The sequence below is a fragment of the Hippoglossus hippoglossus genome, chromosome 13 (genome assembly GCF_009819705.1).
Source record: "Hippoglossus hippoglossus isolate fHipHip1 chromosome 13, fHipHip1.pri, whole genome shotgun sequence".
Classification (NCBI taxonomy): Eukaryota; Metazoa; Chordata; class Actinopteri; order Pleuronectiformes; family Pleuronectidae; genus Hippoglossus; species Hippoglossus hippoglossus.
The window spans coordinates 28,765,150-28,780,906 of record NC_047163.1 but is presented as its reverse complement, the minus strand read 5'-3'; positions in this window follow the sequence as shown (position 1 = coordinate 28,780,906).

Genomic DNA, 15,757 nt, shown 5'->3' with positions numbered 1-15,757 from the left:
AAATCACTAACAATTGTAGAAAAGATGTTATTTGCCATACTACTTCCTTGGAGTTTAGCAGTAATTGAAGCGCAAATATTTGTTGTATTTTCTTTGTAAAGACCATATCCATTGTCCTCAAACCACACCAAGCCTCTGTGCTCTGCTTGACACTTGTTCCTTCAACTTCTGTTTTATCTTGTAAACTGTGAAAATTAGCTTGAAATGACTCAATGTTTGCTGCATCACGACATTGACAAAAATCCTCCTCATAAATATTACTTAAATGTTTTTTGAAACCTGAATATATTGAAAACTGACGCCTGAAACATTCTTACAGCCTGACAAATGAAACACACTTTTCTAAACATAAGGAGTTTTGCCCGAAACTCACCAACTCTTGGAGACTCATCTGTTGTTGTAACATTGATGCTCTAGAATGTTGTTTGCAACAAATTGTAGAGCTGGACTAGGGACTCGTCGTAAGTCAGATTGAATGGCTTGGCAGGGGACGATCATTTTGTCCCTGATGATGTTGAACAAATTGATTCTGTTCAGGTCTTGGCCAACACCAAGGGTGTATGGTTGCTTACCCTGTGTTCCGCGCAAGTGTTCATCAGCATGATTGAAACAGAATAACATGAACACCTGTAGGGCTGCAACAATTTTCCCTGTTGATTAATTAAGTTGATTATTTTTTAATAAGAGTTTTTTAATCGGTATCTAGTTTGGTCTAAAAAATGCCAGGATGACGCATTCAAATGTCTTGTGTCCACAACCCGAAGCTATTCAATTTACTGTCACAGAGGAGTAAAGAAACCAAAAAGATATTCACATTTGAGGGAGTTCGAATTAGCCTTTTAGTTACTGCAAAGTTATTCCAAAGTTCTCGGAGAGTGGGAATATTTTGTGATTCTGTTGTTCTCTGCAGGTCATGCAATAGGTCCTGGGCATGTTGCAAGGTCATCTTCATCTGAAACACACTGGCTTCATCAGGAGAGTGAAAAAGAAATGATACAGCCTCCCTGCAGGAATCTCCATCAAGATGCTTAGGGACTGTGGTTGCCGATCTTCAGGGGTTTGGTCCTTGAGGCTCTGTGGCTGCTTTGACTGGACGTTGATATTTATTTCTGGACATGGTCTTGAGGTGCCATGCTAAATATCCTGTGCCCCCTATCCCCAGCATAGAAATGCTCCTGTTAAGTTATTTAGAAAAACATAATTGCTTAGTTAGGGCATTGAAATTACACAAGATGTTGAATGTTCACTACTTTTTATAAGCAAATGTAATGCCTATAAACTCAAATCCCCAAATGTTTTGTCTATAAAACTATTTCATTGAAGTAAAAATTTTGTAAAATTACATAGCCCTTTGGAGAAAAAGGATCCTTCAGCGAAGGGGAAGAGTATATAATGTAACGATTCTGTGGACGTGGTTTGGTGACCACCTCCAGCTTAACCAGGGAGAGTTAATTGACACTGGCCAATTACTCTACCTGGATAAAAAAGGCAGCAGGAGAGCTGACACAGAGGAAAACTCATGAGAAAGAGAAGAAAGAGACAGGGCTGAGCTGAGCTGCAGGTGATTTTAGTTTGCTACTTTTGAATTTATGTTAGTTGATTTTGCAGTTGAAGTTGACTGCGATGTCGACGGTCTCCCCTGCTCCTGGACCCACGTCGGCTGCGATGTCGACGCCGGATCCTGTTCCTGGATCAATGTCGGCTGCAATGCCGACAATGGGTCCTGTGCCAGGATCCATGTCCATGCTCGATTCTGTCCTCGGAGCGTGTCAGCTGGGACGTCGACACCTGTTCCTGCAGCGCCCACCTGCAGGGCCTCCTGAGAGATTTTACATGCGGGTTGGCTCCCTGGCCTGAGTTCGACGATGGGGGTATGTGGAGGTGGTTTTTGGGGGTATGTGGAGCTGCAGAAAGAAGGATCCTCAGTAAAGACAACTGTTTTCACATTGATAACATTATTGCATGTGTGCAACATCAATAACGGAGTGAAAAGCGAAAAAAGGGGAGTAGGACTTCAGGATTTCAAACGTCAGGATTTGAACATCAACATTTTTGATATAGCAAACTATGACCTTGTGTGGCATGGGGCAATCATAACCAGAACCACAAAAAACTGTTTTGGCACCTGGATGCAGATCTGCATTTTTCACAGTAGTCAGACGGGGACATAAAGGGGTCTCACTGTGACAATATTTGTAAAGCAGAAAAATCCTGAGTATTTATTAGAACAGATTTAATATTTAAACTTACCTTCATCAGAAGTGCTGTCACGTAATGTCAAACATATGTCAGGATGGGCTTCTATCAGTTTAAGAAGGATGTCTTCCTACAAAGCAGTATCAGTTTCATCAAAGATTTTAGGTTCAGCTGCATCAGGAAGCCCAAACTTGTTTTTGACAACATAGAGATGAGCCTGACACCTCATTACACACTATCTCAAATCTGAAATTTGCATATTGCTTCACTCTTTAAGAGCAGTATTGTGATGCTGCATTTTGGTCATCAACATTTGGGTATACAGGACAAAACAATAACTTTTAAAACCAAGTTTATCACTAAAAGCACAACCAGCTGTCAATTCAAATGCTCTTGTCTTTTATTGCTTTTACAAAGTGATTTCTAAATGAAATTACACTTTCCAAGTGAGTTAAAATAAAATTCTCACCTTAATTGATGAACTGCAAGCAAGGGAAGGCTGTCTGCAGCCTGATGTACTTATTGGTACTCGTATACTAGTATTTCACCTTCAGCAACATGACGACATCATAAAGAAACTGTACACGGTAAAGAAACTTGCTATTTTACTTTCACAGGAGCCGTAATAAGTGCCCAGCCCCTCATCCCATACCCTCACTTACTGACCATCATCCTTCCCCGAATTCGGCAAGTGCACGTTTTATTCATGCACATTACAAGTAAACAAAAAACACAGATAAATCATTTTTACAGACAAACTTGTGTTCACAACATCTTGGGCATCTCAGCAGGGTAAATATATAGACAAACTGTCTCTGGCATGGATGTATTATTTCATTTCATGCACTTCTGTCCGTCCTGGAAGAGGGATCCCTCACATGTGGCTCTCTAGAGGTTTCTACGTTCTTTTTACCCTGTTAAAAAGGTTTTTTACTAGTTTTTCCTTACTCATGTTGAGGGTTAAGGGCAGAGGATGTCATACCTTGAGACAACTTGATTCACTTATTCACTTGATTTGTGAATATGGGCTATACAAATAAAATTTGATTGATTGATTGATTAGGCACCATTTTAACATTCACTATCCTGTGTATAAAATATCATTGAAAATACTTAATCATTAATAATCGTCACAGTATAACACCAAGTCAGTTAAACTTCAGGGATATCAATCTCTCCATTTAGGACATGAGCCATCCTAGGTTTATTTGAGCAAGTTTGTCTATCCAAGCCAACTCCCCACAACCGAAGATGTAAAAGGAGTAGACAACTGTATCATATAGCACTTATTTTCTTGCTGTTCTTCAACAGCTATGAGAAAGACCCGGATACATCAACTCCAATGAAGGCAAAATCCTTTTCACCTTTATCTAGCAGTGGAGTTTCCAACGGAATGAGCAGGCAAGTCATTTCATTGAAAAATTATAATGTTGGTTTTCTTATATGTTTTAAAAAGTTTCTTTCTTTCATGCTTTGTTTCTTTGTTACTTTCTTTCTTTCTCTTTCTTTTTGTATCCTGATGTTTCTTCAAATGAGTGATGTGGTTTTTAAAACAGTCTCTGGTTATTTATTTACACAGATGAGCATCTGGAAGTCATCCCAGAAGAAAGGATAAGAGATTAAATAAGACTTTATTGATCCCACACCGGGGAAATTCCCTTGTGACAGCAGCAGATGAGTGAGAATGAGAAAGACAAGAGAATACAAATATTAAAGAAGTTAACAGAATAAAAAAATAAATAATAAAAACCAAATACAGAATATGTTGATAATATACACCTTTCCCTACAGAAAAAAATGTGTTTGTATAGAAAAAAGGTATTTCAGTAAGGTGCAGGATGACTGCACAAAAATGTAAAAGTATAAGATTATACTGAGATAGGCAAAAAACATGTGAATAATATAATATAATATGGTATGCTGCTACACAGGTAATCTGCAGCATATCATAATCATATTATATGCTGTACATTACCCCAGAAGTTCAACTGTGATAAATTCTTAGCATTACATGTGTGGTGTTTGGTATCCATGTTACTGCTCTCGCTTGGTTTGTGGAGGACTTAGGTGCATATTTTTGATGCACAGAGTCCTCCCCTAAGACTATATTGTCTTTTTTGATTAAAAAAATTGTATCCAATTTCCCATGAAGTTGACCGTCATGTTACCATATATATGTTTAAAAAAGTTAGAAAAGCTATATTGTATCATGTTTTTTTCCAAAGCTTACATGACATGAGAATTGTACAAGAAGACATGTAGGAGGATGTTTTAAATAACCTCTTGAACAACCTGTAAGTAGTATTTCTTGATAAAACACTTTAATATTAAACATTCTCTCATTTAAAACTCTAACAAATCTTAAAGATGGGAGGTTACCATGTGTCCTTGAAAAGCACAGATGAATCATGGTGCCTCGCAGGCACACCACCTTGTGTAAATATATCTCTTTATGTATACATTAAAAATAAGATACAACAGAAATAATAATATTATTATTAATAATAATATCAATAATAATAATAATAATAATTACCTTTAACCCCCATTATATCCTCATATGTTTGATGCCTTGAAGATGTATATGCAGGTGCGTGAGTACATGTGGTTCTGTTTCGCGATTCCAGTGGGCCTGGAAGGAATCTCAGTACAGGGACAGTACTTAGGTTTCATACTGTCATTGTAGATGAGGGAACTTGTCCCTGATCCTCCAAGCACAGCAGCTGTGGATGACAAGATGGTTTCCCTGGCCTTAAGAGCAATGTTGCCTATAAATAAAATGCCAATATACTGCATAACGTTACTCCCTGTTACTTCCTAATACCGTAACGTCCTCCTGGTGCTACCTGTGAATAGAAAAACAAGTGTAAAAAGCAGTACTGGGAGAAGTGCGGTGGTAGACTCACACAGTTTTAACAATCCTGGCCACAGTAATTTCTCTCCTGGCCCGAAGGTATGACCATACTAGGGCTGCACGATATATAGAAAATTTATCGTCGTCGCGATATCAACGTGTGCGATAGACGTATCGCAAAAGATGGCAAAAACTGCGAAAAATAGTGTTCCATGCGCCGAAGGAGCCCTGCTGCCCTAGACGATAAATGAACAACATTAAGAATCATTGTCGAAAGAAGAGAATAAGAAGAGAGAACAGAATTTGAAAACAGAGATTTGACAGAGCAACGTGGTCTTAACACCTTATCAACCATTGACTGCAAATATGGCGACGTATATCACTGTTGTCTTATTTTCCTTATCACCTCTTCTCTCGCACAGTGTCCAACCCTGTGCGATTAAGATACGAACAAGGTCAACAACGCCACAGGTGCAACCACCAGACCCTTGTAGCACCTTTTCGTGCTTTGTTGCCCCCCTTTGCTGCCAGACACTGTGCTCACTTGTTCCTTTGTTTGCTGTATCAGAATAATGTCTTCTGGTCTTGTAACAGGCTCTAATGACACCAACGGTGCTAAAACAGCAAATTGGCTCTTTGTAGCGAGTTTTCCTGCCTCATCAGCCGCATTATTACCTCTGATAATGTCATCATTACCTTTCCAATGAGCTTGACATTTGATGATGGCGTTTGGGCTGTATCATAGCGGATATTAAATCAATGATTTGTTCCTGGTGTAGAATTGGAGTACTGTCTGATTTTTTAAAACCATGTTGCCCCAAAAAAATTACAGACACCATGAGCATAGGCGGAGTCAGTGTACACATTAGCGATTTTGCCTTTAGCCATCTTACAGGCTTCGGTTAAGGCTTTGAGCTCTGCCAACTGGGCCGAGCATGGCTGGTCACATTTCTCAGCCTTCTCAGCCGGTTTGAACCCTCCTTCTTCCTGTTTCACAACAGCAAAACCAGCATTGTTGCCTAGATGGTCCTTAACCCTCGTCAATGCACTCATGAGGTTCACCTTCAAAACTGACTGCGTCTGTAGGATTTCTATTCAAACATTTCTTTATAGTTACATCAGGATAAGTTAGCAACAGCATATATTGCAAACGTCGAGTCACAACAAACTTGCCATGATCAATGAATGCAGAGATTGTGTGATGTGTGTATATGGTAACTGAATACCCCATAGTAATGGTAGATGCTTTTTCATATGCGTAATGGACAGCAGGTAGGCCTTGATAACATGGTGGCTCGTATATATGTATTGTTTACCTTTGTATGTGAACGCAAACAACTGTCTTCAGTCTTCAGCTAATGGAATGCTAAAAAGGCACAAGTCCAACACTGAAAAACGTAGCTTCAGGTGGCACATTAGTGAGAAGCGTATGAGGGTTTGGAACATCAGCTGGCCAATCCTGTACTACTTCATTCACGGCATGCAAGTCATGTACCAGCTGATACTTTGACTTTTAACACAGGTAACAGGGGAGTTTTACAGCGACTTTGGGTCTCAATTAGCACCCCTGCCTTTATTAACCCTTCGTTTGTTTTCCTTATGCCTTGCTCTGCTTCAGGCTTTAATGAATATTGAACATTCGGCTTCAACTAACTAGCTTGACTGACTAACCGTACATCAGTCTCATTTTTGCCCACAAACAATCAGGTACATGTTTGTGTCAGTTGTGATGCATTATGAAGAACAGTTTTCACTTCCTGAGGTTTTGCAAGCATAGACATACTACACAGGATTCAAAACCTTCATTCACCAGTAAGGTTATGTGTGGAGCAGATTCGGGTACATTAAACCAGACTAACAGCAGAGAGTTGGGATTAACATTTAATGCTGCCCCTTCTTTTCCTATGACAATGTACCCTGTTTTTAACTCCACACTCAAACTCCTGGGGGTTAGGGTTAGGGTTAACCCTCCTCTTCAAATGCTCGTGAACAACGGACGTGCTCCCATGGAAAGCAAGGTCCGCCTTACAAATATTGCAGGTAGTTTTTTTCGGGCTATGTTTAGGGTGAAATTCTCCCATACTTTTAACTTTCTGGTACGCGATGGTGTTGCAACGGACGCCGCCATTGTGCTATGTTTTGTCACTACGTTGATTAACCATTGCACCCCTATCCGACGAGTGACTCTGTTTTCGGTGTAAAAAACTTGCTGAAGTCGACACAACACTGTTTCCCTGGAGGAGAGGATGAGTGCGTTGGAAAGTAAAGCCGCGGGCCCAGTGTGGACGAGTCGAGGTGGAGAAGACGGGTGCACAATCCCAAAATTACAATAAGAGCTAAGCTACAGAGAGAAGCCATTGCTAACTGCTAAGCTAACTCTTAGATCTGAATAGCGTGTTAACAACTGTGGGATTAGCGAGAAAGTTGCTAAAAGAAGAAGAGAGCATCGAGTGCTTGAGCAGAACTAGTGCATGTTTAAATATGTACTAACTGCTTAAACTTAAGAGTTTGTTCTCGTTAAGTCTCTTCACACCTCTGAGGCAAATGGCCGGCGCCACGAAGCGGAGCGAGGGTAAGATTAAAGAAGAGACGCGCCGTGCTGTATAAAATACACTGTCTAAGTTTACTTTATCTGATCTATTTCATCATTGTGTTTTCACAGCCTGAGCCAGTATCAAGGAACTTCCTGTACATCCAACCGGACCTTGCAGCTCTTGCAGCAGCATTGAGAAGTTCAGGAGTCGACAGAGAAGAAAGAGGGTAAGATTAGATTCATTAGATCATGTTACATGTATAGGTGTATGTTGTCATTGAACTGTGCCAATTGTACTGATTGTGTTTACAGCTGATTGAAGCGGGACAGATGACATGGATCCATCCTTCCACAGCCAGGAGCTCACCGACCTGTGTGCCACACTTCAAATAAGACTGGAAGCTACACTGAATCTCACAGCTACACACCACAGACGTCTACACACTGGAGCAGATTCGGACAGAGTCCCACAAAGAACTTATTACCCAGAGGTGGCAAAGAGACATTTCAAGCTTCACCTGATTAGTTTTTCACTGGCTAGGCCAGTTGTGTTTTTACATTATTTGTGCTGAATGTAAATAAAGCTTTGACTCAACATATACCTTGTTAATGTTTTTTTCCCTCTACAATATGTTAAACATATAACATCAAGCATCACATGGATGAATGTATAGTCTTCAGTAACTGCAGTGGTTTTGGTAAAGGCTTACCAATAATTAATAATATATATTCATTAATAATAAATATATATTAATATATAAATTATTAGTTATAATAAATATATATTAATTATTATTATTATTAATATTGTGTGGGAGGGGTTTACCCACATGTGTATTATAATGACCCAGGGTCTGTGGTTTCATCCAATGGTGAAGTGAGATAAGTTCTCACAAGCGATTTCGCTGCGATTCATATGCTAATTAGATCACACCTTCGCTCCACGACTCCCGGCGGCACTCCCCAGCCCCCACCACTGCGAAAGCGGGGGTATGTTTCTGCCCGTTTGTGTCACGGGCGAACGCGGAATTCGCCTCCTGTAAACGGGCACCAACTGCCAGGAATTAGGCGAGTTTGCAGGCGTTTGAAAATTCGGCATTTCGTCTAGTGAAAGGAGTAACGAATGCACCAAGTACTTTCCAGCGTCATATGGAGAAATGTATGGGAGAAATGAATTTGAACGAAGTCCTTGTCTTCAACAACGACTTCATTATTTTCGCCCCTACTTTGGAATAGCATGAAACTGTCCCTTGAGAAGTGGTTTATTTTTCAAAAATCTTTTCGTTACTTTGGACATGTGAGTTCTCAGAATGGTGTTGAAAATGATCCAGACAAGATTATCACCCTCACAACATGGCCAGTGCCCAAAACCTTAAAAGAACTCATGTCAATAGATTTGTTATGGGTTATTCTGCCATTGCCAAACCCCTTCATGAGCTTAGATGTGGTTATCCACCAAAACAGAGGAAATTGAGACAAACATTAAAAGAAGAGCAATACCTGAACCCCAATGAACTGGTTTGAGGCTGATTGACCCCTGCTTGTCAAACAGCCTTCTAAACAATTATTCAGAAACTTGCCACTGCCCCAGTTCTGGCTTTTGCTGACCCCTGCAAGCCATACCTCCTTCATACAGATGCTAGCTCCACTGGTCTCATAGCTGTGCTATATTAGGAACAAGAAGGAAAGAACAGAGTAATTGGTTATGCTAGTAGAGGGCTCTCTCACAGTGAATACCGTTATCCAACTCATAAGCAGTCAATTAACGTTAGTAACAGACAGCAACCCTCTCACTTACCTTCTGACAGCCAAACTGGATGCAACTGGTTATAGGTAGCTTGCTGCACTATCCAATTTAGCTTCAAAAAGTATGTATGGGCTTTCTTGCAGGCCTCATAGTGGTCTGTCAGATGATCTCTAGTCTCAGAAGGAGAGGGAGAGAATATGGAAATTCACCCAACATCATTTGACTGATCCTCATATGGTTTCCATTGATCAAGACACCACACAATCCATCACGTCTACAGTTCCACCCACTCAGATTCCCAGAGCCATAATCTTGCCTTTGTCACTCTGTCTAGTGACACACTGCCTGACAATTTTGTGAACGAAAGTCTGGTTGGAACCTCCATCATTCCTTGGCTTACAGAAGCTGCACTGTAAAAAGCCCAACTTCAAAATCATTGGTCTAACTTTGTTTTCAAAGTTGAGTGAGCAAATGTTTTTTTTAAATGTTGAGCAAACCCAAAGTTTCAAGTTTACAAATAAGTAATGCAGTCCGCTGAAAATTTTAAGTTGAGGAAACTTCAAATAGTGATTAGCCAGCTCCGGCGGTAACTAAGTTCACGTTGAAGGATATGAATACATTTATATATGGAATATATCTACATTTATATATACACACACACACACACACACACATATACATATACATATACATATATATACATACGACTGCACGTCCTCCGGCTGCATGTCCTCCGGCCGCAAGTCCTCCGGCTGCACGTCCTCCGGCCACAAGTCCTCCAACCGCACGTCCTCCGGCCGCACGTCCTCCGGCCGCAAGTCCTCCGGCTGAACGTCCTCCGGCTGCACGTCCTCCGACTGAACGTCCTCCGGCTGCACGTCCTCCTCACTTTCTTCCAGCACGAACTAGGTAAGACTCTCTGTGCTGCAGTTACCGCCTTTTTACTGGTTATTCTGCGACCCGTTATCTTTTGAATGCAAAAGACAAAACTCACCTAAACCACCCTGTGGTTACGTTTATAAATTACCAACGTGTTACGTTATTGAGTTATCGATAAAATAATGGTAACTTTTGATGATCTTCTCCTTGTGCATGCCAGGGCATGTGTCGTCCTTTGGTGTCTTTTCTGTTTGAATCATAGCTATTGTAGTATTACTACTTTATACAATTAATTGCCTAGGATTTTATTAAAGTTTTAAAATCGTTTTAAAATAAAAATAGTAATTTTTTGTATGTTTTTTGTTAAAAAAAATGCTGTAAATGTTACACAAACATTTCAAAGGGCTTAGTTTTAGATTTGTATGCATTTTGATTTTATAATGTGAGCCAATAAAGTGACCTGAATGTCCTTAAAATTAAACTAAGTGTGAAATGTGATTGGGCCTTATTGTTTTGACTTAGTTTGCCTTAGCCAAATTGAGTTTGTTTATTTGGGTGGTGTTAAACTCATAAACCAAATGTGTTTTCTTTGTTTCACAGGATTTGGATGCAGTGCAAGGAGTGCTCTCACCCTAATCGGGATATTCTCTTGAAGCATTACAGACTTACCAGGGACGGTTCTGGCCACTGCCGTGCCTGTACACCAGGGATGCCAGGGTGAAATTGGACAGGGGGCCAGATTTTTTTCAAGTGAGACCTCAGGGGGCCGGATTACACTTTCGGACTGAAAAGGCCAAACACTGACTCAACACATGGATAGGTAGGCTATTTGAAATTATTCATGAAGGCCTACACATCAATAAGAAATTGCATTGGCACCAAAATAGCCTCACAAGGCCTACAATTACATAGCCTAAAGCAGGAGACAGTTACCCTCTAAAAACGTAACATTTTCCTATCCATGCAAGTAGCCTACATTTATAAATTAGAAATGCAACAAAATAGACTAGGTGCCAACAAAACACATTTCCTATAAATAACACAAGTGTAAACTGTTAATTACTTTTATTATATTTATTGAAGGCTTGCACATGAAAACACGTCAATGCATAATTAGGCCAATTAAAAGAAGGCCAGGCCAAGTAGGCCTAAACGAGTCACAGAAAGTAAGCGCCAGAATAAAGTAGTCCAACAATAGGCCATGTGATTGAATATCCAGTAGGAATTAGTAAAACAAAAAGGTTCTTGAAAAAATCTAAAAACATTAAATTGGCTCAACAACAGATGAGGCACATTAACTTTGCCAGTCATCACCAGTCAACCCCAACCCATATTTCCACACACCCATATGCCTATATGGCACTAGCCTGGCTATCAGTCAACCCCAACCCCTTTTATTCCCTCCCACCCATATCACACTGGATTATGATAAATGGGGAGACCAGCCTACTTCAGCTACTTGTCGAAGCCAGACACCTTTTAACTTTCACCAGCTTGTCCATATCGGGGGACAGTTTCTGGGCAGTGGCTATTTTCATAACATCATTCAGATGTCCGTGCGTCAGGCGATTGCGCACTTTCGATTTATTAATATTCATCACGGAAAAGGCCTGCTCACATAAATATGTTGTCCCAAACATACAAAGTATTTTACCTGCAAAGGCCGTGAGCATTGGGTACTGTGGTGGCAAGGATTGATAGAATGATTCGATTGCAACAGATGCGTAGTTATCCTTCAACGGTGCGCAACACTGCAGTTCTATCAGTTCCATTTGGATCGCCTCTGGGACCTCGGAAGCATCAATGGTGAATGGAGAGCGAAAAAGCGCAAAGTCCTTTTCCAGTTCAGTAAAAAACGTGAATCGATTGTCAAACTCATGTCTGAGTCCGGAAAGCAAGTTTGCGTACTTGTCCATACTCTGATGATTGACAGGCTGAGATTTTAGACAGGGGAAGTGGGCTGCATTGCGCTTGGAGAGCTGCGTCTTCCATAACACCAGTTTACTTTGAAAAGCACGAACACTATCATAATACTCTGTGACGAGTTTGTTGCGGCCCTGCATAGTAACATTCAACACATTTAGGTGTTCCGTAATGTCCACTAAAAAGGCAAGATCCCTGGTCCATTCTGGGTCGTCCAATTCCACCACAGGCTTCCCTTTACCCTGCATGAACTCGGCTATCTCTGTTCGTAATTTGTAGAAATGTTTGAGCACTGCGCCTCGGCTCAACCAACGCACATCGGTGTGATAGGGAAGGCCATGATGAATATCGTTTTCCAATAAAAAAGCGTCAAATTGCCTATGGTTAAGTCCTCTGGCTCTGATAAAATTCACAGTGTCAATAACAACACGCATGACATGGTCCATTTTCAGACTCTTGCAGCACAAAGCCTCTTGGTGCAGTATACAGTGAAAGTTCCAGAATACTTGCTCTGGATTAGCCGCATTTACCTTTTCTCTCAACTTCACAACTACTCCTGCCTTTCTTCCTATCATAGAAGGCGCACCATCAGTAGCCACACTGACAGCGTGACTCCAGTCCACCTCCAGTTTGTCCAGGGCCCCGACAAGGCTAACAAACAAGTCGTTAGCTGTGGTGGTGTCTGTCATTGGCACGACTGACACAAACTCCTCAGTGACATTCAGGGAAGCATCCACTCCGCGAATAAATATCGCTAATTGGGCTACATCAGTCACGTCCGTGCTCTCGTCGAGAGCAATAGAGAATGCGATGAAGGACTTAACCTTGTCTTTTAGTTGACTCTTCAAATCACCAGAAAGTTCTTCAACTCTCTCCGTCACTGTAGGCCTCAATAAGCTTATGTTAGCTAAAGCTTGTCGCTTGTCAGGACACACTAGCTCGGCTGCCTTTAGCATGCAGGTCTTGACAAATGCACCCTCTGAGAAAGGCTTGGATGCCATAGCAATTTCCCAAGCGATGATGTAGCTTGCCTTCACTGCCCCTTGAAATGAAATGAAATGTATTGTCATTATAGGTATAACGAAATTGAGACACTCCTCTTTCAGAAACGGTGCAGTAAAAAAGAACTAAGAGTTGAAGAAGATATTGTAACGTCCCCGCTTCACAGACGACACGGAACTTCTTCTTATATTTGTAACTTTATTAAAGTTAACATGAACATATCCTATCTCTTCACTCCTAACATCAACACTCGTCTTCTCCCTCCACTTCCTCATTCACCCCTGACCCGCCAACAAACCAGCCAATGAGAGCCTGTCATCCCACACAACCCCACAGCCATTGGTCAAGAACTGTCACATGTCCCACCCCGACCTGTTCACTGACCCTCAGGACATCTCAGTACTTATTCAACACAGTGTACTTAGCTGAACATAAGTCATAACAACCACATAGCAGTCAAACAGAACATAACTCAGCTATCAGTTTGTTACAATATGTATAAAAATAAAACAAACCTTCGTGTGTATCTCGACATTTGGAGAATACGGCTTGCTGTTTCTGTAGCGATGATGCTAGCTCGTTTAGCTTTTGAGTCCGAAGTTGCCCTGTGTACTCGCCGTATTTCTCGGCGTGGGTCTCGTAGTGTCGTTTGATGTTGTACTCCTTTGCTACAGCCACTTGTTGAGAATAAATAAGACACACGGGTTTGCCTCCTACTTCCCAAAAGAAATACTTTTCTTTCCATCTATCCTGAAAGATGCGACCTTCAGTGTCGACCTTCCTCTTTTTTGATAACGACATCTCGATCAGCACTACCGGCGCTGCTGCAGCTGAGGCGGGCAGCAGCAACAGACCAACTGACGGATTCCACCGAAAATTTAAAAAAAATATAATAAAAAAAATTTGATAAAAATAAAATAAAAAAATATATTCTCCCCTTATCACCCGTGGGCCGGATGTGACGTAAAGTTGGGCCGGGTCCGGCCCGCGGGCCGTAACCCTGGCATCCCTGGCTTAGAGGGTGAAGGGAGTATCTGTGGAACTAAACAGGAACTATTCTACTGTACAAATATAACGTGTAATATACAATATACATAATATATAGTGTCATATACAGTAATGTGTGAGGATGGTCAAAAATTCCTCAACAGATACCAATTTGTGCAAATTAATGATGAGTCATCTGTTTGCACCAAAGTTAACCACTGTGTTCCTCAGAGTTCTTTGCTCAGCCCAATTCTATTCTCATTATATATGCTCCCACTAGCAAACATTATCAGGACACACTCGGTAAATGTCCACTGCTATGCGGATGACACCCAGTACCACCTGAACAATGTAATCAATTAACTAAACTTCAAGCATGTTTCAAGGACATAAAAACCTGGTTACCCGCAATTTTCTCTTATTAAACTCAGATAAAAGAGAGATTCTGATACTCGGCCTGAAACACCTTAGCGATACATTATCTAATGATATAGCTGCGTTAGATGACATTGCCCTTGCTCCAGGAATTTGGGAGTCATCTTTGATCCCGATTTGTCCTTTGATTCTCACTTAAAACAAATTTCTAGGACTGCCTTCTTTCACTTACGTACCATCTCAAAAATCAGACATGTCCTGTCTCACAAAGATGCAGAAAAACTAGTTCACGCCTTTGTTAAATCCAGACTTGATTATTGTAATTCCTTATTATCAGGCTCCAGCAGTAAGTCGTTAAAGACTCTGCAGCTTGTCCAAAATGCTGCAGCACGTGTCCTGACAAGAACCAGGAAAAGAGACCACATTTGTTCTGTATTAGTTTCACAACACTGGCTTCCGGTTAAATCTAGAATAGAATTAAAAATTCTACTCTGCACCTACATGGTCCTTAATAATATAGCACCATTATACCTCAAAGAGCTCATATCACCATATCACCCCACTAGAGCACTGCGCTCCCAGAATTCAGGCTTACTTGTCGTCCCTAAAGTCTCTAAAAGTAGAGTAGGAGCCAGAGCTTTCAGCTATCAAGCTCCTCTCATGTGGAATCATCTCCCACTTTCAGTTCGGGAGGCAGACACCATCTGTACATTTAAGAGTAGGCTTAAAACCTTCCTTTATGATAAAGATTATCGTTAGAGCTGGTACAGGCTTGTCTTAGACCTGCTCTTAGTTATGCTGCTATAGGTCTAGAATGTTCGGGGGACACACAACACATGGAGTTTCTCTTTCCTCTTCTCCCTCATTATCACATTAAAGACCTTGAGGTCTCATCAATGAATCCCACTGACTTGACTTCTACCCCGAAGTCCTTGTGCTTTATCGTTAGTAGATCCAGGGCCGCAGCTGTGGCCACATCGTGGAGCACGATGGTGGATCGCGAATCAAAGGCTGTGATTGTATCCTGTTGGCTGGTCGTGATCATATTTGCGAATCCTAAATCGTGTTGGCAGCCGATCATGGATAGTGGTGGTGGACCTCTGAAGGACCTGGAGGTGGAAGCCAGTGCCCCTGCTGGCCAGATGGTCCAGGCCCTGCCCCCCCTCCTCCGTAGGAAGAAAAAGGACACTGTTGGATCCAGTGCATCCTGTGCCAAAAGAAATCTATTAAAACCCGTTGTACCTCTGTCAGGAGAGAAGGT